This window comes from Hyla sarda, chromosome 7, assembly GCF_029499605.1.
Source record: "Hyla sarda isolate aHylSar1 chromosome 7, aHylSar1.hap1, whole genome shotgun sequence".
NCBI classification, from domain to species: Eukaryota; Metazoa; Chordata; class Amphibia; order Anura; family Hylidae; genus Hyla; species Hyla sarda.
This window is the reverse complement of record NC_079195.1, coordinates 7,068,693-7,093,000: the sequence shown is the minus strand read 5'-3', so window position 1 is coordinate 7,093,000 and position 24,308 is coordinate 7,068,693. Positions and strand designations below refer to the sequence as shown.

At 45.3% G+C, this 24,308-nt stretch overlaps 1 protein-coding gene across 2 annotated transcripts in view; it reads left to right on the top strand.

Moving 5' to 3' along the window:
- Positions 1-24,308, top strand: part of GRK5 (G protein-coupled receptor kinase 5) — a 149,020-nt gene that overhangs the window by 626 nt on the left and 124,086 nt on the right. The gene's annotated exons all lie outside the window — the stretch shown is intronic.

Sequence of the window (24,308 nt, the reverse complement as noted above, 5' to 3'; positions counted from 1 at the left end):
CTCCAGATATATATTATATTATTCAGGAGGTGACATCACTGCTCTCCAGATATATATTATATTATACAGGAGTTGACATCACTGCTCTCCAGATATATATTATATTATACAGGAGGTGACATCACCGCTCTCCAGATATATATTATATTATACAGTAGTGACATCACCGCTCTCCACATATATATTATATTATACAGGAGGTGACATCACTGCTCTCCAGATATATATTATATTATACAGTAGTGACATCACTGCTCTCCAGATATATATTATATTATACAGGAGGTGACATCACCGCTCTCCAGATATATATTATATTATACAGGAGGTGACATCACCGCTCTCCAGATATATATTATATTATACAGGAGGTGACATCACTGCTCTCCAGATATATATTAAATTATACAGGAGGTGACATCACTGCTCCCCAGATATAAGTTATGTTATACAGGAGGTGACGTCACTGCTCTCCAGATATATATTATATTATACAGGAGGTGACATCACTGCTCTCCAGATATATATTATATTATACAGGAGGTGACATCACCGCTCTCCAGATATATATTATATTATACAGGAGGTGACATCACTGCTCTCCAGATATATATTATATTATACAGGAGGTGACATCACTGCTCTCCAGATATATATTATATTATACAGGAGGTGACATCACTGCTCTCCAGATATATATTATATTATACAGGAGGTGACATCACTGCTCTCCAGATATATATTATATTATACAGGAGGTGACATCACTGCTCTCCAGATATATATTATATTATACAGGAGGTGACATCACTGCTCTCCAGATATATATTATATTATACAGGAGGTGACGTCACTGCTCTCCAGATATATATTATATTATACAGGAGGTGACATCACCGCTCTCCAGATATATATTATATTATACAGGAGGTGACATCACTGCTCTCCAGATATATATTATATTATACAGGAGGTGACGTCACTGCTCTCCAGATATATATTATATTATACAGGAGGTGACATCACTGCTCTCCAGATATATATATTATATTATACAGGAGGTGACATCACTGCTCTCCAGATATATATTATATTATACAGGAGGTGACATCACTGCTCTCCAGATATATATTATATTATACAGGAGGTGACATCACCGCTCTCCAGATATATATTATATTATACAGGAGGTGACATCACTGCTCTCCAGATATATATTATATTATACAGGAGGTGACATCACTGATCTCCAGATATATATTATATTATACAGGAGGTGACATCACCACTCTCCAGATATATATTATATTATACAGGAGGTGACATCACTGCTCTCCAGATATATATTATATTATACAGGAGGTGACATCACCGCTCTCCAGATATATATTATATTATACAGGAGGTGACATCACCGCTCTCCAGATATATATTATATTATACAGGAGGTGACATCACCGCTCTCCAGATATATATTATATTATACAGGAGGTGACATCACTGCTCTCCAGATATATATTATATTATACAGGAGGTGACATCACTGATCTCCAGATATATATTATATTATACAGGAGGTGACATCACCGCTCTCCAGATATATATTATATTATACAGGAGGTGACATCACTGCTCTCCAGATATATATTATATTATACAGGAGGTGACATCACTGCTCTCCAGATATATATTATATTATACAGGAGGTGACATCACCGCTCTCCAGATATATATTATATTATACAGGAGGTGACATCACTGCTCTCCAGATATATATTATATTATAAAGGAGGTGACATCACTGCTCTCCAGATATATATTATATTATACAGGAGGTGACATCACTACTCTCCAGATATATATTATATTATACAGGAGGTGACGTCACTGCTCTCCAGATATATATTATATTATACAGGAGGTGACATCACTGCTCTCCAGATATATATTATATTATACAGGAGGTGACATCACCGCTCTCCAGATATATATTATATTATACAGGAGGTGACATCACCGCTCTCCAGATATATATTATATTATACAGGAGGTGACATCACCGCTCTCCAGATATATATTATATTATACAGGAGGTGACATCACCGCTCTCCAGATATATATTATATTATACAGGAGGTGACATCACCACTCTCCAGATATATATTATATTATACAGGAGGTGACATCACTGCTCTCCAGATATATATTATATTATACAGGAGGTGACATCACCGCTCTCCAGATATATATTATATTATACAGGAGGTGACATCACCGCTCTCCAGATATATATTATATTATACAGGAGGTGACATCACCGCTCTCCAGATATATATTATATTATACAGGAGGTGACATCACCGCTCTCCAGATATATATTATATTATACAGGAGGTGACATCACTGCTCTCCAGATATATATTATATTATACAGGAGGTGACATCACTGATCTCCAGATATATATTATATTATACAGGAGGTGACATCACTGCTCTCCAGATATATATTATATTATACAGGAGGTGACATCACTGCTCTCCAGATATATATTATATTATACAGGAGGTGACATCACTGCTCTCCAGATATATATTATATTATACAGGAGGTGACATCACTGCTCTCCAGATATATATTCTATATTAAACAGGAGGTGACATCACCGCTCTCCAGATATATATTATATTATACAGGAGGTGACATCACTGCTCTCCAGATATATATTATATTATACAGGAGGTGACATCACTGCTCTCCAGATATATATTATATTATACAGGAGGTGACATCACTGCTCTCCAGATATATATTATATTATACAGGAGGTGACATCACTGCTCTCCAGATATATATTATATTATACAGGAGGTGACATCACTGCTCTCCAGATATATATTATATTATACATGAGGTGACATCACTGCTCTCCAGATATATATTATATTATACAGGAGGTGACATCACCGCTCTCCAGATATATATTATATTATACAGGAGGTGACATCACTGCTCTCCAGATATATATTATATTATACAGGAGGTGACGTCACTGCTCTCCAGATATATATTATATTATACAGGAGGTGACATCACTGCTCCCCAGATATATATTATATTATACAGGAGGTGACATCACTGCTCTCCAGATATATATTATATTATACAGGAGGTGACATCACTGCTCTCCAGATATATATTATATTATACAGGAGGTGACATCACCGCTCTCCAGATATATATTATATTATACAGGAGGTGACATCACCGCTCTCCAGATATATATTATATTATACAGGAGGTGACATCACTGCTCTCCAGATATATATTATATTATACAGGAGGTGACATCACTGCTCTCCAGATATATATTATATTATACAGGAGGTGACATCACCGCTCCCCAGATATATATTATATTATACAGGAGGTGACATCACCGCTCTCCAGATATATATTATATTATACAGTAGTGACATCACTGCTCTCCAGATATATATTATATTATACAGGAGGTGACATCACTGCTCTCCAGATATATATTATATTATACAGGAGGTGACATCACTGCTCTCCAGATATATATTATATTATACAGGAGGTGACATCACTGCTCTCCAGATATATATTATATTGTCACGATGCCGGCTGGCAGGTAGTGGATCCTCTGTGCCAGAGAGGGATTGGCGTGGACCGTGCTAGTGGATCGGTTCTAAGCCACTACTGGTTTTCACCAGAGCCCGCCGCAAAGCGGGATGGTCTTGCTGCGGCGGTAGTGACCAGGTCGTATCCACTAGCAACGGCTCAACCTCTCTGGCTGCTGAAGATAGGCGCGGTACAAGGGAGTAGACAGAAGCAAGGTCGGACGTAGCAGAAGGTCGGGGCAGGCAGCAAGGATCGTAGTCAGGGGCAACGGCAGGAGGTCTGGAACACAGGCTAGGAACACACAAGGAACGCTTTCACTGGCACAATGGCAACAAGATCCGGCAAGGAAGTGCAGGGGAAGTGAGGTGATATAGGGAAGTGCACAGGTGAAGACACTAATTGGAATCACTGCGCCAATCAGCGGCGCAGTGGCCCTTTAAATCGCAAAGACCCGGCGCGCGCGCGCCCTAGGGAGCGGGGCCGCGCGCGCCGGGACAGGACCGAGGGAGAGCGAGTCAGGTACGGGAGCCGGGGTGCGCATCGCGAGCGGGCGCTACCCGCATCGCGAATCGCATCCCGGCTGGCAGCGGAATCGCAGCGCCCCGGGTCAGTGGATCTGACCGGAGCGCTGCAGCGGGGAGAGTGAAGCGAGCGCTCCGGGGAGGAGCGGGGACCCGGAGCGCTCGGCGTAACAGTACCCCCCCCTTGGGTCTCCCCCTCTTCTTAGAGCCTGAGAACCTGAGGAGCAGACTTTTGTCTAGGATGTTGTCCTCAGGTTCCCAGGATCTCTCTTCAGGACCACAACCCTCCCAGTCCACTAAAAAAAAGTTTTCCCTCTGACCTTTTTGGAAGCTAAGATCTCTTTGACAGAGAAGATGTCCGAGGAGCCGGAAACAGGAGTGGGAGGAACAGATTTGGGAGAAAAACGGTTGAGGATGAGTGGTTTGAGAAGAGAGACGTGAAAGGCATTAGGGATACGAAGAGAAGGAGGAAGAAGAAGTTTATAAGAGACAGGATTAATTTGACACAAAATTTTGAAAGGACCAAGATAGCGTGGTCCCAACTTGTAGCTAGGGACACGGAAGCGGACATATTTAGCGGAGAGCCATACCTTGTCTCCAGGGGAAAAAACGGGAGGAGCTCTTCTTTTCTTATCCGCGAACTTCTTCATGCGTGATGAAGCCTGTAAGAGAGAATTTTGGGTCTCTCTCCATATGATGGAAAGGTCACGAGAAATTTCATCCACAGCGGGCAGACCAGAGGGCAAGGGGGTAGGGAGGGGGGGAAGAGGGTGACGGCCGTACACCACGAAAAATGGGGATTTGGAGGAAGATTCAGAGACCCTGAAGTTATACGAGAATTCGGCCCATGGAAGGAGATCTGCCCAGTCATCCTGGCGGGAGGAAACAAAATGTCGCAAATAATCACCCAAGATCTGGTTAATTCTTTCTACTTGTCCATTGGACTGGGGATGATATGCAGAAGAAAAATTTAATTTAATCTTGAGTTGTTTACAGAGAGCCCTCCAGAATTTAGACACGAATTGGACGCCTCTATCCGAGACAATCTGCGTAGGCAACCCGTGAAGACGAAAAATGTGTACAAAAAATTGTTTAGCCAACTGAGGCGCAGAAGGAAGACCAGGAAGAGGGATGAAATGTGCCATTTTGGAGAATCGATCAACGACCACCCAAATAACAGTGTTGCCACGGGAAGGGGGTAAATCAGTAATAAAATCCATACCAATCAGAGACCAAGGCTGTTCGGGGACAGGCAGGGGATGAAGAAAACCAGCGGGCTTCTGGCGAGGAGTCTTATCCCGGGCACAGATAGTGCAGGCTCGCACAAAGTCCACAACATCCGTCTCCAGAGTCGGCCACCAATAGAAGCGGGAGATGAGTTGCACAGATTTCTTGATGCCCGCATGACCTGCGAGATGGGAGGAGTGACCCCATTTGAGGATTCCGAGGCGTCGGCGTGGAGAAACAAAGGTCTTTCCTGGAGGAGTTTGCCTGATGGAGGCAGGAGAAGTGGAGATCAGGCAGTCAGGTGGAATGATGTGTTGCGGAGAGAGTTCAACTTCTGAGGCATCCGAGGAACGAGAGAGAGCATCGGCCCTAATGTTCTTATCGGCAGGACGAAAGTGAATCTCAAAATTAAATCGGGCAAAGAACAGAGACCACCGGGCCTGGCGAGGATTCAGCCGTTGGGCAGACTGGAGGTAGGAGAGGTTCTTGTGGTCGGTGTAGATAATAACAGGAAAACTTGATCCCTCCAGCAGATGCCTCCATTCCTCAAGTGCTAATTTGATGGCTAGAAGCTCTCGATCCCCGATGGAGTAGTTCCTCTCCGCTGGAGAGAAGGTCCTAGAGAAAAAACCACAAGTGACAGCATGCCCGGAAGAATTTTTTTGTAGAAGAACAGCTCCAGCTCCCACTGAGGAGGCATCAACCTCCAATAGGAAGGGTTTGGAAGGGTCAGGTCTGGAGAGCACGGGAGCCGAAGAAAAGGCAGACTTGAGTCGTTTAAAGGCGTCTTCTGCTTGAGGAGGCCAAGACTTGGGATCAGCATTTTTTTTGGTTAAAGCCACGATAGGAGCCACAACGGTAGAAAAATGTGGAATAAATTGCCTGTAATAATTGGCGAACCCCAAAAAGCGTTGGATAGCACGGAGTCCGGAGGGGCGTGGCCAATCTAAGACGGCAGAGAGTTTGTCTGGATCCATCTGTAGTCCCTGGCCAGAGACCAAATATCCTAGAAAAGGAAGAGATTGGCATTCAAACAGACATTTCTCAATTTTGGCATAGAGTTGATTGTCACGAAGTCTCTGAAGAACCATACGGACATGCTGGCGGTGTTCTTCTAGATTGGCAGAAAAAATTAGGATATCGTCCAGATATACAACAACACAGGAGTATAACAGATCACGAAAAATTTCATTAACAAAGTCTTGGAAGACGGCAGGGGCGTTGCACAGGCCAAAGGGCATGACCAGATACTCAAAGTGTCCATCTCTGGTGTTAAATGCCGTTTTCCACTCATCCCCCTCTCTGATGCGGATGAGATTCTAAGCACCTCTTAAGTCCAATTTAGTAAAGATGTGGGCACCTTGGAGGCGATCAAAGAGTTCAGAGATGAGGGGTAAGGGGTAGCGGTTCTTAACCGTGATTTTATTAAGACCGCGGTAGTCAATGCAAGGACGTAGGGAGCCATCTTTTTTGGACACAAAGAAAAATCCGGCTCCGGCAGGAGAGGAGGATTTACGGATAAAGCCCTTTTTTAGATTCTCCTGGACGTATTCAGACATGGCAAGAGTCTCTGGGGCAGAGAGAGGATAAATTCTGCCCCGGGGTGGAGTAGTGCCCGGGAGGAGGTCGATAGGACAATCATAAGGCCTGTGAGGAGGTAGAGTCTCAGCTTGTTTTTTGCAGAAAACATCCGCGAAGTCCATATAGGCCTTAGGGAGACCGGTTACTGGAGGAACCACAGAGTTACGGCAAGGGTTACTGGGAACCGGTTTTAGACAGTTCTTGGAACAAGAGGACCCCCAACTCTTGATCTCCCCAGTGGACCAATCCAGGGTTGGGGAATGAAGTTGAAGCCAGGGAAGTCCAAGGAGAATTTCCGAGGTGCAATTGAGGAGGACCAAAAGTTCAATCCTCTCGTGATGAGATCCGATGCTCATAAGAAGGGGCTCCGTGCGGAAACGTATGGTACAGTCCAATCTTTCATTGTTTACACAATTGATGTAAAGGGGTCTGGCGAGACTGGTCACTGGGATGTTGAACTTGTTGACGAGAGAGGCCAAAATAAAATTTCCTGCAGATCCAGAGTCCAAGAAGGCCACAGTAGAGAAGGAGAAGGCAGAGGCAGACATCCGCACAGGCACAGTAAGACGTGGAGAAGCAGAGTAGACATCAAGGACTGTCTCACCTTTGTGCGGAGTCAGCGTACGTCTTTCCAGGCGGGGAGGACGGATAGGACAATCCCTCAGGAAGTGTTCGGTACTAGCACAGTACAGGCAGAGGTTCTCCATACGGCGTCGTGTCCTCTCTTGAGGTGTCAGGCGAGAACCGGTCGACCTGCATAGCCTCCACGGCGGGAGGCACAGGAACAGATTGCAGGGGACCAGAGGAGAGAGGAGCCGAGGAGAAGAAACGCCTCGTGCGAACAGAGTCCATATCTTGGCGGAGTTCCTGACGCCTTTCGGAAAAACGCATGTCAATGCGAGTGGCTAGGTGAATAAGTTCATGTAGATTAGCAGGAATTTCTCGTGCGGCCAGAACATCTTTAATGTTGCTGGATAGGCCTTTTTTAAAGGTCGCGCAGAGGGCCTCATTATTCCAGGATAATTCTGAAGCAAGAGTACGGAATTGTACGGCATACTCGCCAACGGAAGAATTACCCTGGACCAGGTTCAACAGGGCAGTCTCAGCAGAAGAGGCTCGGGCAGGTTCCTCAAAGACACTTCGGATTTCCGAGAAGAAGGAGTGTACAGAGGCAGTGACGGGGTCATTGCGGTCCCAGAGCGGTGTGGCCCAAGACAGGGCTTTTCCAGACAGAAGGCTGACTACGAAAGCCACCTTAGACCTTTCAGTGGGAAACAGGTCCGACATCATCTCCAGATGCAGGGAACATTGGGAAAGAAAGCCACGGCAAAACTTAGAGTCCCCATCAAATTTATCCGGCAAGGATAGGCGTAGACCAGGAGCGGCCACTCGCTGCGGAGGAGGTGCAGGAGCCGGTGGAGGAGATGACTGCTGAAGCTGTGGTAGTAACTGCTGTAGCATAACGGTCAGTTGAGACAGCTGTTGGCCTTGTTGCGCTATCTGTTGTGACTGCTGGGCGACCACCGTGGTAAGGTCAGCGACAACTGGCAGAGGAACTTCAGCGGGATCCATGGCCGGATCTACTGTCACGATGCCGGCTGGCAGGTAGTGGATCCTCTGTGCCAGAGAGGGATTGGCGTGGACCGTGCTAGTGGATCGGTTCTAAGCCACTACTGGTTTTCACCAGAGCCCGCCGCAAAGCGGGATGGTCTTGCTGCGGCGGTAGTGACCAGGTCGTATCCACTAGCAACGGCTCAACCTCTCTGGCTGCTGAAGATAGGCGCGGTACAAGGGAGTAGACAGAAGCAAGGTCGGACGTAGCAGAAGGTCGGGGCAGGCAGCAAGGATCGTAGTCAGGGGCAACGGCAGGAGGTCTGGAACACAGGCTAGGAACACACAAGGAACGCTTTCACTGGCACAATGGCAACAAGATCCGGCAAGGAAGTGCAGGGGAAGTGAGGTGATATAGGGAAGTGCACAGGTGAAGACACTAATTGGAATCACTGCGCCAATCAGCGGCGCAGTGGCCCTTTAAATCGCAAAGACCCGGCGCGCGCGCGCCCTAGGGAGCGGGGCCGCGCGCGCCGGGACAGGACCGAGGGAGAGCGAGTCAGGTACGGGAGCCGGGGTGCGCATCGCGAGCGGGCGCTACCCGCATCGCGAATCGCATCCCGGCTGGCAGCGGAATCGCAGCGCCCCGGGTCAGTGGATCTGACCGGAGCGCTGCAGCGGGGTGAGTGAAGCGAGCGCTCCGGGGAGGAGCGGGGACCCGGAGCGCTCGGCGTAACATATATTATACAGGAGGTGACATCACTGCTCTCCAGATATATATTATATTATACAGGAGGTGACATCACTGCTCTCCAGATATATATTATATTATACAGGAGGTGACATCACTGCTCTCCAGATATATATTATATTATACAGGAGGTGACATCACTGCTCTCCAGATATATATTATATTATACAGGAGGTGACATCACCGCTCTCCAGATATATATTATATTATACAGGAGGTGACATCACTGCTCTCCAGATATATATTATATTATACAGGAGGTGACATCACCGCTCTCCAGATATATATTATATTATACAGGAGGTGACATCACTGCTCTCCAGATATATATTATATTATACAGGAGGTGACATCACTGCTCTCCAGATATATATTATATTATACAGGAGGTGACATCACCGCTCTCCAGATATATATTATATTATACAGGAGGTGACATCACCGCTCTCCAGATATATATTATATTATACAGGAGGTGATATCACCGCTCTCCAGATATATATTATATTATACAGGAGGTGACATCACTGCTCTCCAGATATATATTATATTATACAGGAGGTGACATCACTGCTCTCCAGATATATATTATATTATACAGGAGGTGACATCACTGCTCTCCAGATATATATTATATTATACAGGAGGTGACATCACCGCTCTCCAGATATATATTATATTATACAGGAGGTGACATCACCGCTCTCCAGATATATATTATATTATACAGGAGGTGACATCACCGCTCTCCAGATATATATTATATTATACAGGAGGTGACATCACTGCTCTCCAGATATATATTATATTATACAGGAGGTGACATCACCGCTCTCCAGATATATATTATATTATACAGGAGGTGACATCACCGCTCTCCAGATATATATTATATTATACAGGAGGTGACATCACTGCTCTCCAGATATATATTATATTATACAGGAGGTGACATCACTGCTCTCCAGATATATATTATATTATACAGGAGGTGACGTCACTGCTCTCCAGATATATATTATATTATACAGGAGGTGACATCACCGCTCTCCAGATATATATTATATTATACAGGAGGTGACATCACTGCTCTCCAGATATATATTATATTATACAGGAGGTGACATCACCGCTCTCCAGATATATATTATATTATACAGGAGGTGACATCACCGCTCTCCAGATATATATTATATTATACAGGAGGTGACATCACCGCTCTCCAGATATATATTATATTATACAGGAGGTGACATCACCGCTCTCCAGAATATATTATACAGGAGGTGACATCACTGCTCTCCAGATATATATTATATTATACAGGAGGTGACATCACTGATCTCCAGATATATATTATATTATACAGGAGGTGACATCACTGCTCTCCAGATATATATTATATTATACAGGAGGTGACGTCACTGCTCTCCAGATATATATTATATTATACAGGAGGTGACATCACCGCTCTCCAGATATATATTATATTATACAGGAGGTGACATCACTGCTCTCCAGATATATATTATATTATACAGGAGGTGACATCACCGCTCTCCAGATATATATTATATTATACAGGAGGTGACATCACTGCTCTCCAGATATATATTATATTATACAGGAGGTGACATCACCGCTCTCCAGATATATATTATATTATACAGGAGGTGACATCACCGCTCTCCAGATATATATTATATTATACAGGAGGTGACGTCACTGCTCTCCAGATATATATTATATTATACAGGAGGTGACATCACCGCTCTCCAGATATATATTATATTATACAGGAGGTGACATCACTGCTCTCCAGATATATATTATATTATACAGGAGGTGACGTCACTGCTCTCCAGATATATATTATATTATACAGGAGGTGACATCACCGCTCTCCAGATATATATTATATTATACAGGAGGTGACATCACCGCTCTCCAGATATATATTATATTATACAGGAGGTGATATCACCGCTCTCCAGATATATATTATATTATACAGGAGGTGACATCACTGCTCTCCAGATATATATTATATTATTCAGGAGGTGACATCACTGCTCCCCAGATATATATTATATTATACAGGAGGTGACATCACTGCTCTCCAGATATATATTATATTATACAGGAGGTGACATCACTGCTCTCCAGATATATATTATATTATACAGGAGGTGACATCACTGCTCTCCAGATATATATTATATTATACAGGAGGTGACATCACCGCTCTCCAGATATATATTATATTATACAGGAGGTGACATCACTGCTCTCCAGATATATATTATATTATACAGGAGGTGACATCACCGCTCTCCAGATATATTTTATATTATACAGGAGGTGACATCACCGCTCTCCAGATATATATTATATTATACAGTAGTGACATCACCGCTCTCCAGATATATATTATATTATACAGGAGGTGACATCACTGCTCTCCAGATATATATTATATTATACAGTAGTGACATCACCGCTCTCCAGATATATATTATATTATACAGGAGGTGACATCACTGCTCTCCAGATATATATTATATTATACAAGAGGTGACATCACCGCTCTCCAGATATATATTATATTATACAGGAGGTGACATCACTGCTCTCCAGATATATATTATATTATACAGGAGGTGACATCACTGCTCTCCAGATATATATATTATATTATACAGGAGGTGACATCACTGCTCTCCAGATATATATTATATTATACCGGAGGTGACATCACTGCTCTCCAGATATATATTATATTATACAGGAGGTGACATCACCGCTCTCCAGATATATATTATATTATACAGGAGGTGACATCATTGCTCTCCAGATATATATTATATTATACAGGAGGTGACATCACTGCTCTCCAGATATATATTATATTATACAGGAGGTGACATCACTGCTCTCCAGATATATATTATATTATACAGGAGATGACATCACTGCTCTCCAGATATATATTATATTATACAGGAGGTGACATCACTGCTCTCCAGATATATATTATATTATACAGGAGGTGACATCATCGCTCTCCATATATATATTATATTATACAGGAGGTGACATCACCGCTCTCCAGATATATATTATATTATACAGGAGGTGACATCACCGCTCTCCAGATATATATTATATTATACAGGAGGTGACATCACCGCTCTCCAGATATATATTATATTATACAGGAGGTGACATCACTGCTCTCCAGATATATATTATATTATACAGGAGGTGACATCACTGCTCTCCAGATATATATTATATTATACAGGAGGTGACATCACCGCTCTCCAGATATATATTATACAGGAGGTGACATCACTGCTCTCCAGATATATATTATATTATACAGGAGGTGACATCACTGCTCTCCAGATATATATTATATTATACAGGAGGTGACATCACTGATCTCCAGATATATATTATATTATACAGGAGGTGACATCACCGCTCTCCAGATATATATTATATTATACAAGAGGTGACATCACCGCTCTCCAGATATATATTATATTATACAGGAGGTGACATCACTGCTCTCCAGATATATATTATATTATACAGGAGGTGACATCACTGCTCTCCAGATATATATATTATATTATACAGGAGGTGACATCACTGCTCTCCAGATATATATTATATTATACCGGAGGTGACATCACTGCTCTCCAGATATATATTATATTATACAGGAGGTGACATCACCGCTCTCCAGATATATATTATATTATACAGGAGGTGACATCATTGCTCTCCAGATATATATTATATTATACAGGAGGTGACATCACTGCTCTCCAGATATATATTATATTATACAGGAGGTGACATCACTGCTCTCCAGATATATATTATATTATACAGGAGATGACATCACTGCTCTCCAGATATATATTATATTATACAGGAGGTGACATCACTGCTCTCCAGATATATATTATATTATACAGGAGGTGACATCACCGCTCTCCATATATATATTATATTATACAGGAGGTGACATCACCGCTCTCCAGATATATATTATATTATACAGGAGGTGACATCACCGCTCTCCAGATATATATTATATTATACAGGAGGTGACATCACTGCTCTCCAGATATATATTATATTATACAGGAGGTGACATCACTGCTCTCCAGATATATATTATATTATACAGGAGGTGACATCACCGCTCTCCAGATATATATTATACAGGAGGTGACATCACTGCTCTCCAGATATATATTATATTATACAGGAGGTGACATCACTGCTCTCCAGATATATATTATATTATACAGGAGGTGACATCACTGATCTCCAGATATATATTATATTATACAGGAGGTGACATCACCGCTCTCCAGATATATATTATATTATACAGGAGGTGACATCACTGATCTCCAGATATATATTATATTATACAGGAGGTGACATCACCGCTCTCCAGATATATATTATATTATACAGGAGGTGACATCACTGCTCTCCAGATATATATTATATTATACAGGAGGTGACATCACTGCTCTCCAGATATATATTATATTATACAGGAGGTGACATCACTGCTCTCCAGATATATATTATATTATACAGGAGATGACATCACTGCTCTCCAGATATATATTATATTATACAGGAGGTGACATCACTACTCTCCAGATATATATTATATTATACAGGAGGTGACATCACTGCTCTCCAGATATATATTATATTATACAGGAGGTGACATCACTGCTCTCCAGATATATATATTATATTATACAGAACGTGACATCACTGCTCTCCAGATATATATTATATTATACATGAGGTGACATCACTGCTCTCCAGATATATATTATATTATACAGGAGGTGACATCACCGCTCTCCAGATATATATTATATTATATAGGAGGTGACATCACCGCTCTCCAGATATATATTATATTATACAGGAGGTGACATCACCGCTCTCCAGATATATATTATACAGGAGGTGACATCACTGCTCTCCAGATATATATTATATTATACAGGAGGTGACATCACTGCTCTCCAGATATATATTATATTATACAGGAGGTGACATCACTGATCTCCAGATATATATTATATTATACAGGAGGTGACATCACCGCTCTCCAGATATATATTATATTATACAGGAGGTGACATCACTGATCTCCAGATATATATTATATTATACAGGAGGTGACATCACCGCTCTCCAGATATATATTATATTATACAGGAGGTGACATCACTGCTCTCCAGATATATATTATATTATACAGGAGGTGACATCACTGCTCTCCAGATATATATTATATTATACAGGAGGTGACATCACTGCTCTCCAGATATATATTATATTATACAGGAGATGACATCACTGCTCTCCAGATATATATTATATTATACAGGAGGTGACATCACTACTCTCCAGATATATATTATATTATACAGGAGGTGACATCACTGCTCTCCAGATATATATTATATTATACAGGAGGTGACATCACTGCTCTCCAGATATATATATTATATTATACAGAACGTGACATCACTGCTCTCCAGATATATATTATATTATACATGAGGTGACATCACTGCTCTCCAGATATATATTATATTATACAGGAGGTGACATCACCGCTCTCCAGATATATATTATATTATATAGGAGGTGACATCACCGCTCTCCAGATATATATTATATTATACAGGAGGTGACATCACCGCTCTCCAGATATATATTATATTATACAGGAGGTGACATCACCGCTCTCCAGATATATATTATATTATACAGTAGTGACATCACCGCTCTCCAGATATATATTATATTATACAGGAGGTGACATCACTGCTCTCCAGATATATATTATATTATACAGGAGGTGACATCACCGCTCTCCAGATATATATTATATTATACAGGAGGTGACATCACTGCTCTCCAGATATATATTATATTATACAGGAGGTGACATCACTGCTCTCCAGATATATATTATATTATACAGGAGGTGACATCACTGCTCTCCAGATATATATTATATTATACAGGAGATGACATCACTGCTCTCCAGATATATATTATATTATACAGGAGGTGACATCACTGCTCTCCAGATATATATTATATTATACAGGAGGTGACATCACTGCTCTCCAGATATATATTATATTATACAGGAGGTGACATCACTGATCTCCAGATATATATTATATTATACAGGAGGTGACATCACCGCTCTCCAGATATATATTATATTATACAGGAGGTGACATCACTGCTCTCCAGATATATATTATATTATACAGGAGGTGACATCACTGCTCTCCAGATATATATTATATTATACAGGAGGTGACATCACCGCTCTCCAGATATATATTATATTATACAGGAGGTGACATCACTGCTCTCCAGATATATATTATATTATACAGGAGGTGACATCATCGCTCTCCATATATATATTATATTATACAGGAGGTGACATCACCGCTCTCCAGATATATATTATATTATACAGGAGGTGACATCACCGCTCTCCAGATATATATTATATTATACAGGAGGTGACATCACTGCTCTCCAGATATATATTATATTATACAGGAGGTGACATCACCGCTCTCCAGATATATATTATATTATACAGGAGGTGACATCACTGCTCTCCAGATATATATTATATTATACAGGAGGTGACATCACCGCTCTCCAGATATATATTATATTATACAGGAGGTGACATCACTGCTCTCCAGATATATATTATATTATACAGGAGGTGACATCACCGCTCTCCAGAATATATTATACAGGCAGGGTTTCTGATAGATCATCTTCAGTTATAGAGCGCCTCCATCTCATGACCTAATGAAGATGCCAGTATGGCCATCACTCCTGTGTATAACACGAGCTCTGGTGCCTCAGGTTTTTCACTTCCTGGTGATTAACATTGTCATCATCATGGGGTTCCAACTAGTATTAGGACTGATCAGGCAAAATCCAATTTCTGTACATGAAGAATTGTTGCAGTCCCAGGAGATAATGGAAGGCTGGAGTCTCAGGAAATGATGGAGAACTGTATTCTGAAGAGATGATGGAAGGCTTCAGTCCCAGGAGATGGTGGAAGGCTGCAGTCCCAGGAGATGATGGAAGGCTGCAGTCCCAGGAGATGATGGAAGGCTGCAGTCCCAGGAGATGATGGAAGGCTGCAGTCCCAGGAGATGATGGAAGGCTGCAGTCCCAGGAGATGATGGAAGGCTGCAGTCCCAGGAGATGATGGAAGGCTGCAGTCCCAGGAGATGATGGAGGACGTCAGTCCCAGGAGATGATGGAAGGCTGCAGTCCCATGAGGTGATAGAGGGCTGCAGTCCCATGAGGTTATAGAGGGCTGCAGTCCCATGAGATGATGGAAGGCGGCAGTCCCATGAGGTGATAGAGGGCTGCTGTCCCATGAGGTGATAGAGGGCTGCAGTCCCAGGAGATGATGGAAGGCTGCTGTCCCATGAGGTGATAGAGGGCTGCAGTCCCATGAGGTGATAGAGGGCTGCGGTCCCATGAGGTGATAGAGGGCTACAGTCCCATGAGGTGATAGAGGGCTGAAGTCCCAGGAGATGATGGAAGGCTGCAGTCCCATGAGGTGATAGAGGGCTGCAGTCCCATGAGGTGATAGAGGGCTGCAGTCCCATGAGGTGATAGAGGGCTGCAGTCCCATGAGGTGATAGAGGGCTGCAGTCCCATGAGGTGATAGAGGGCTGCAGTGCCATGAGGTGATAGAGGGCTGCAGTCCCATGAGGTGATAGAGGGCTGCAGTCCCATGAGGTGATAGAGGGCTGCAGTCCCATGAGGTGATAGAGGGCTGCAGTCCCATGAGGTGATAGAGGGCTGCAGTCCCATGAGGTGATAGAGGGCTGCAGTCCCATGAGGTGATAGAGGGCTGCAGTCCCATGAGGTGATAGAGGGCTGCAGTGCCAAGAGGTGATAGAGGGCTGCAGTCCCAGGAGATGATGGAAGGCTGCAGTTCCAGGAGATGATAGAGGGCTGCAGTGCCAAGAGGTGATAGAGGGCTGCAGTGCCAGGAGATGATGGAAGGCTGCAGTCCCATGAGGTGATAGAGGGCTGCAGTCCCATGAGGTGATAGAGGGCTGCAGTCCCATGAGATGGTAGAGGGCTGCAGTCCCATGAGGTGATAGAGGGCTGCAGTCCCAGGAGATAATGGAAGGCTGCAGTCCCAGGAGATGATGGAAGGCGGCAGTCCCATGAGGTGATAGAGGGCTGCAGTCCCATGAGGTGATAGAGGGCTGCAGTGCCAGGAGATGATGGAAGGCTGCAGTCCCAGGAGATGATGGAAGGCGGCAGTCCCAGGAGATGATGGAAGGCTGCAGTCCCAGGAGATGATAGAGGGCTGCAGTGCCAAGAGGTGATAGAGGGCTGCAGTGCCAGGAGATGATGGGAGGCTGCAGTCCCATGAGGTGATAGAGGGCTGCAGTCCCATGAGGTGATAGAGGGCTGCAGTCCCATGAGATGGTAGAGGGCTGCAGTCCCATGAGGTGATAGAGGGCTGCAGTCCCATGAGGTGATAGAGGGCTGCAGTGCCAGGAGATGATGGAAGGCTGCAGTCCCATGAGGTGATAGAGGGCTGCAGTCCCATGAGGTGATAGAGGGCTGCAGTCCCATGAGATGGTAGAGGGCTGCAGTCCCATGAGGTGATAGAGGGCTGCAGTCCCAGGAGATAATGGAAGGCTGCAGTCCCAGGAGATGATGGAAGGCGGCAGTCCCATGAGGTGATAGAGGGCTGCAGTCCCATGAGGTGATAGAGGGCTGCAGTGCCAGGAGATGATGGAAGGCTGCAGTCCCAGGAGATGATGGAAGGCGGCAGTCCCATGAGGTGATAGAGGGCTGCAGTCCCATGAGGTGATAGAGGTCTGCAGTCCCAGGAGATGATAGAGGGCTGCAGTCCCATGAGATGATAGAGGGCTGCAGTCCCATGAGGTGATAGAGGGCTGCAGTCCCATGAGGTGATAGAGGGCTGCAGTCCCATGAGGTGATAGAGGGCTGCAGTCCCATGAGGTGATAGAGGGCTGCAGTCCCATGAGGTGATAGAGGGCTGCAGTCCCAGGAGATGATAGAGGGCTGCAGTCCCAGGAGATGATGAAAGGCTGCAGTCCCATGAGTTGATGTCTCGGGTGTTATTCACACATGTTTCATAGTGAAATACATTATATAAACCAATGTAGACATTTAATCACAGTGTTTAAACATTGCCTTAGAGTTTCTACCTATTTGCTGTGAGCCTGTTTGTGTAACTCAGAGCAATCGGATTGGGCTCCATATATCAGCATCATATGAGGTAGGAGAGAGCAACAGCAGTATGGCCCATGCTACAGTGAAGTATGGTGTGGGCAGCGTCATGTCTGGAGGAAATCAGGCACTGCCCATCACCTGCCCAATACCATCCCTACAGTGAAGTATGGTGTGGGCAGCGTCATGTCTGGAGGAAATCAGGCACTGCCCATCACCTGCCCAATAACATCCCTACAGTGATCATGGTGTGGGCAGCGTCATGTCTGGAGGAAATCAGGCACTGCCCATCACCTGCCCAATACCATCCCTACAATGATCATGGTGGGGGCAGCATCATGTCTGGAGGAAACCAGGCACTGCCCATCACCTGCCCAATACCATCCCTACAGTGATCATGGTGGGGGCAGCATCATGTCTGGAGGAAACCAGGCACTGCCCATCACCTGCCCAATACCCTCCCTACAGTGATCATGGTGGGGGCAGCATCATGTCTGGAGGAAACCAGGTACTGCCCATCACCTGCCCAATACCATCCCTACAGTGATCATGGTGGGGGCAGCATCATGTCTGGGGGAAACCAGGCACTGCCCATCACCTGCCCAATACCATCCCTACAGTGATCATGGTGGGGGCAGCATCATGTCTGGAGGAAACCAGGCACTGCCCATCACCTGCCCAATACCATCCCTACAGTGATCATGGTGGGGGCAGCATCATGTCTGGAGGAGACCAGGCACTGCCCATCACCTGCCCAATACCATCCCTACAGTGATCATGGTGGGGGCAGCATCATGTCTGGGAGAAACCAGGCACTGCCCATCACCTGCCCAATACCATCCCTACAGTGATCATGATGGGGGCAGCATCATGTCTGGAGGAAACCAGGCACTGCCCATCACCTGCCCAATACCATTCCTATAGTGATCATGATGGGGGCAGCATCATGTCTGGAGGAAACCAGGCACTGCCCATCACCTGCCCAATACCATCCCTACAGTGATCATGGTGGGGGCAGCATCATGTCTGTAGGAAGCCAGGCCATGCCCATCATCTGCCCAATACCATCCCTACAGTGATCATGGTGGGTGCAGCATCATGTCTGGAGGAAACCAGGCACTGCCCATCACCTGCCCAATACCATCCCTACAGTGATCATGATGGGGGCAGCATCATGTCTGGGGGAAACGAGGCCATGCCCATCACCTGCCCAATACCATCCCTACAGTGATCATGGTGGGGGCAGCATCATGTCTGGGGGAAACCAGGCACTGCCCATCACCTGCCCAATACCATCCCTACAGTGATCATGGTGGGGGCAGCATCATGTCTGGAGGAAGCCAGGCCATGCCCATCATCTGCCCAATACCATCCCTACAGTGATCATGGTGGGTGCAGCATCATGTCTGGAGGAAACCAGGCACTGCCCATCACCTGCCCAATACCATCCCTACAGTGATCATGGTGGGGGCAGCATCATGTCTGGGGGAAACGAGGCACTGCCCATCACCTGCCCAATACCATTCCTATAGTGAAGTATGGTGGGGGTAGCATCATGTCTGGAGGAGACCAGGCACTGCCCATCACCTGCCCAATACCATTCCTATAGTGAAGTATGGTGGGGGTAGCATCATGTATAGAGGAAACCAGGCACTGCCCATCACCTGCCCAATACCATCCTTACAGTGATCATGATGGGGGGCAGCATCATGTCTGGAGGAAACTGGGCACTGCCCATCACCTGCCCAATACCATCCCTACAGTGATTATGGTGGGGGCAGCATCATGTCTGGAGGAGACCAGGCCCTGCCCATCACCTGCCCAATACCATCCCTACAGTGATCATGGTGGGGGCAGCATCATGTCTGGAGGAAACCAGGCCCTGCCCATCACCTGCCCAATACCATCCCTATAGTGAAGTACGGTGGGGGCAGTATCATGTCTGGAGGAGACCAGGCACTGCCCATCACCTGCCCAATACCATCCTTACAGTGATCATGATGGGGGCAGCATCATGTCTGGAGGAAACCGGGCACTGCCCATCACCTGCCCAATACCATCCCTACAGTGATCATGGTGGGGGGCAGCATCATGTCTGGAGGAAACCAGGCACTGCCCATCACCTGCCCAATACCATCCCTACAGTGATCATGGTGGGGGCAGCATCATGTCTGGAGGAAACCAGGCCATGCCCATCACCTGCCCAATACCATCCTACAGTGATCATGGTGGGGGCAGCATCATGTCTGGAGGAAACCAGGCCATGCCCATCACCTGCCCAATGTTTTCTTGGCTGTGTGCTTAGGTTTAATGTCTTGTAGGAAGGTTAACCCAGTCTGAGTTCCAGAGCCGTGGATCAGGTTTTCATAAAAAATATCTCCATTCAGCTTTTCCTCAACTCTGACCAGACTCCCTGTCCCCACAGCATGAATCCGTCCCAGCAATGCAACAGCAGACCCAGGCAATGTCCCAGGCCATACAAGAGCAAATGTCTGCCCTTAGAGAAGCTGTGATGGTGCAGCGAGTTGTCACTGCAGATAGACTGTGAAGCTGTGAATGTGCAGAAAAAGGTACAAACTGTAATGCATGATTAAAGCGCAATTTCTAACCCCCCCAGACTACTACCATTTTGTTACTGATGAGCATAAAGTAAATGTGACCATACCTTTATCGGCGATTTTCAGAGTTGAATTCTTTGTACAGAACCTTTGTTGGTAATGACAGCTTCAGGCTCCTGTATGGAGAAACTAGTGTCCTGCGTTGCTCTAGGGGATTTTGGCCCACTCTTCCACACAAAACATCTTCAAATCCTGATGGTTCCGTGGGCCTCTACTATGAATCATGATCTTAAAGGGGTACTCCGGTGAAAACTTTTTTCTTTTAAATCAACTGGTGGCAGAAAGTTAAACATATTTGTAAATTACTTCTATTAAACAAGTCGTAATCCTTCCTGTACTTATTAGCTGCTGAATACTACAGAGGAAATTCTTTTCTTTTTGGAATGCTCTCTGATGACATCACGAGTACAGTTCTCTCTGATGACGTTATTATAATAATAATAACAACACTTTATTTATTATTGTCCTTAGTGGGATTTGAACCTAAGTCCCCAGCACTGCAAAGCAGCAGTGCTAACCACTGAGCCACCATGCTTCCCTTAGCATACATCTGCTATGCATGGTTGCTAAAATGGACAGAGATGTCAGCAGAGAGCACTGTGTTCGTGATGTCATCAATGTTCCAAAAAGAAAGGAATTTCCTCTGTAGCATTCAGCAGCTAATAAGTACTGGAAGGATTAAGATTTTTTAATAGAAGTAATTTACAAATATGTTTAACTTTCTGCCACCAGTTGATTTAAAAGAAAAAAGGTTTTCACCGGAGTACCCCTTTAAGTTCTTTCCATAGATGTTTGTGGGGTCAGCAGGGTGCAATGCAGGGTATCTGTTATAACCCTAGGGGCATATGTTATAAACCCCTTCTCTTCGTGACGCCAGGGCGTAGTTTAGCCTTAACCACCCGAAGGTAATACCGCTGGTCCTGGGCTAGGCACAGGGGCAATGAAGACACTGACGCCAAGTTACGGATAATAGTAGCTTTACTGAGGGTAGACAGATGACACAGTCTATGCAGTACAGCCAATATCCCTAGGAGGTGGCCAGTGACATAGGGGGACCTTGCAAGCTTGCTGGGACTTGCAGTATATAGAGACACTTTAGTGCAGGCCACGGTGACTATATAGAAGACTTGACCTGACTGACTTGACAATTGACATGAAGATGACTGTGAGTTTACTTGAGCTGACTTGTGGCTGCAGACTTTAGGCTTGAGGCCCCCAATGCTCTGGACACATTCTGAGACGACTGCACTGGACCTCAGCAGGAATAGCAATGAGTTAAGAGATTGTAGCTCCACCCCTGGTTTTATAGGGGAGCTTAGCAAGGAGCCCATAGGTCACTTGGGGGGGGGGTACAGGGACTCAACCTGACAGGACTGTAGGAGCATATCCCGTACTGGGACATCACATATGTGAAATTTGTCAGAACCATTTTCTGAAGAGCCGCCCTCCACCATGATGGGTCAACCTCCAAACCTCACTGTTGGTGTTTTTAGGGTGATGTGTGAGGCCATTTCTCCTCCAAACATGGTGTGTATTATAGTACCAAACAGTTCCATTCTGCTCTCATATGACTGCACTATATTCTCCCAGGATTTTACTTTTTATTCAGAATAAAGTCTTATGGGGTAAGCGTGCATACAGGCCATGGTGGTGTGTGGTGAGCGTGCATACAGGCCATGGTGGTGTGTGGTGAGCGTGCATACAGGCCATGGTGGTGTGTGGTGAGCGTGCATACAGGCCATGGTGGTGTGTGGTGAGTGTGCATACAGGCCATGGTGGTGTGTGGTGAGTGTGCATACAGGCCATGGTGGTGTGTGGTCAGTGTGCATACAGGCCATGGTGGTGTGTGGTCAGTGTGCATACAGGTCATGGCAGTGTGTGGTGAGCGTGCATACAGACCATAGCAGTGTGTGGTGAGTGTGCATACAGGCCATGTTGGTGTGTGGTGAGCGTGCATACAGGCCATTGTGGTGTGTGGTGAGCATGCATACAGGCCATGGTGGTGTGTGGTGAGTGTGCATACAGGCCATGGTGGTGTGTGGTGAGTGTGCATACAGGCCATGGCAGTGTGTGGTGAGTGTGCATACAGACCATAGCAGTGTGTGGTGAGTGTGCATACAGGCCATAGCAGTGTGTGGTGAGTGTGCATACAGGCCATGGCAGTGTGTGGTGAGCGTGCATACAGACCATAGCAGTGTGTGGTGAGGGTGCATGCAGGCCATAGCAGTGTGTGATGAGTGTGCATACAGGCCATGTTGGTGTGTGGTGAGTGTGCATACAGGCCATGGTGGTGTGTGGTGAGTGTGCCTACAGGCCATGGCAGTGTGTGGTGAGCGTGCATACAGACTTTAGCAGTGTGTGGTGAGTGTGCATACAGGCCATGTTGGTGTGTGGTGAGTGTGCATACAGGCCATGGTGGTGTGTGGTGAGCATGCATACAGGCCATGGCGGTGTGTGGTGAACGTGCATACAGGCCATGGTAGTGTGTGGTGAGTGTGCATACAGGCCATGGTAGTGTGTGGTGATTGTGCCTACAGGCCATGGTAGTGTGTGGTGCGCGTGCATACAGGCCATGGTGGTGTGTGGTGAGCGTGCCTACAGGTCATGGCGGTGTGTGGTGAGTGTGCATACAGGCCATGGTGGTGTGTGGTGAGTGTGCATACAGGCCATGGCAGTGTGTGGTGAGTGTGCATAGAGACCATAGCAGTGTGTGGTGAGTGTGCATACAAGCCACAGCAGTGTGTGGTGAGTGTGCATACAGGCCATGGCAGTGTGTGGTGAGCGTGCATACAGACCATAGCAGTGTGTGGTGAGTGTGCATGCAGGCCATAGCAGTGTGTGGTGAGTGTGCATACAGGCCATGTTGGTGTGTGGTGAGTGTGCATACAGGCCATGGTGGTGTGTGGTGAGCGTGCATACAGACTTTAGCAGTGTGTGGTGAGTGTGCATACAGGCCATGTTGGTGTGTGGTGAGTGTGCATACAGGCCATGGCGGTGTGTGGTGAATGTGCATACAGGCCATGGTAGTGTGTGGTGAGTGTGCATACAGGCCATGGTAGTGTGTGGAGATTGTG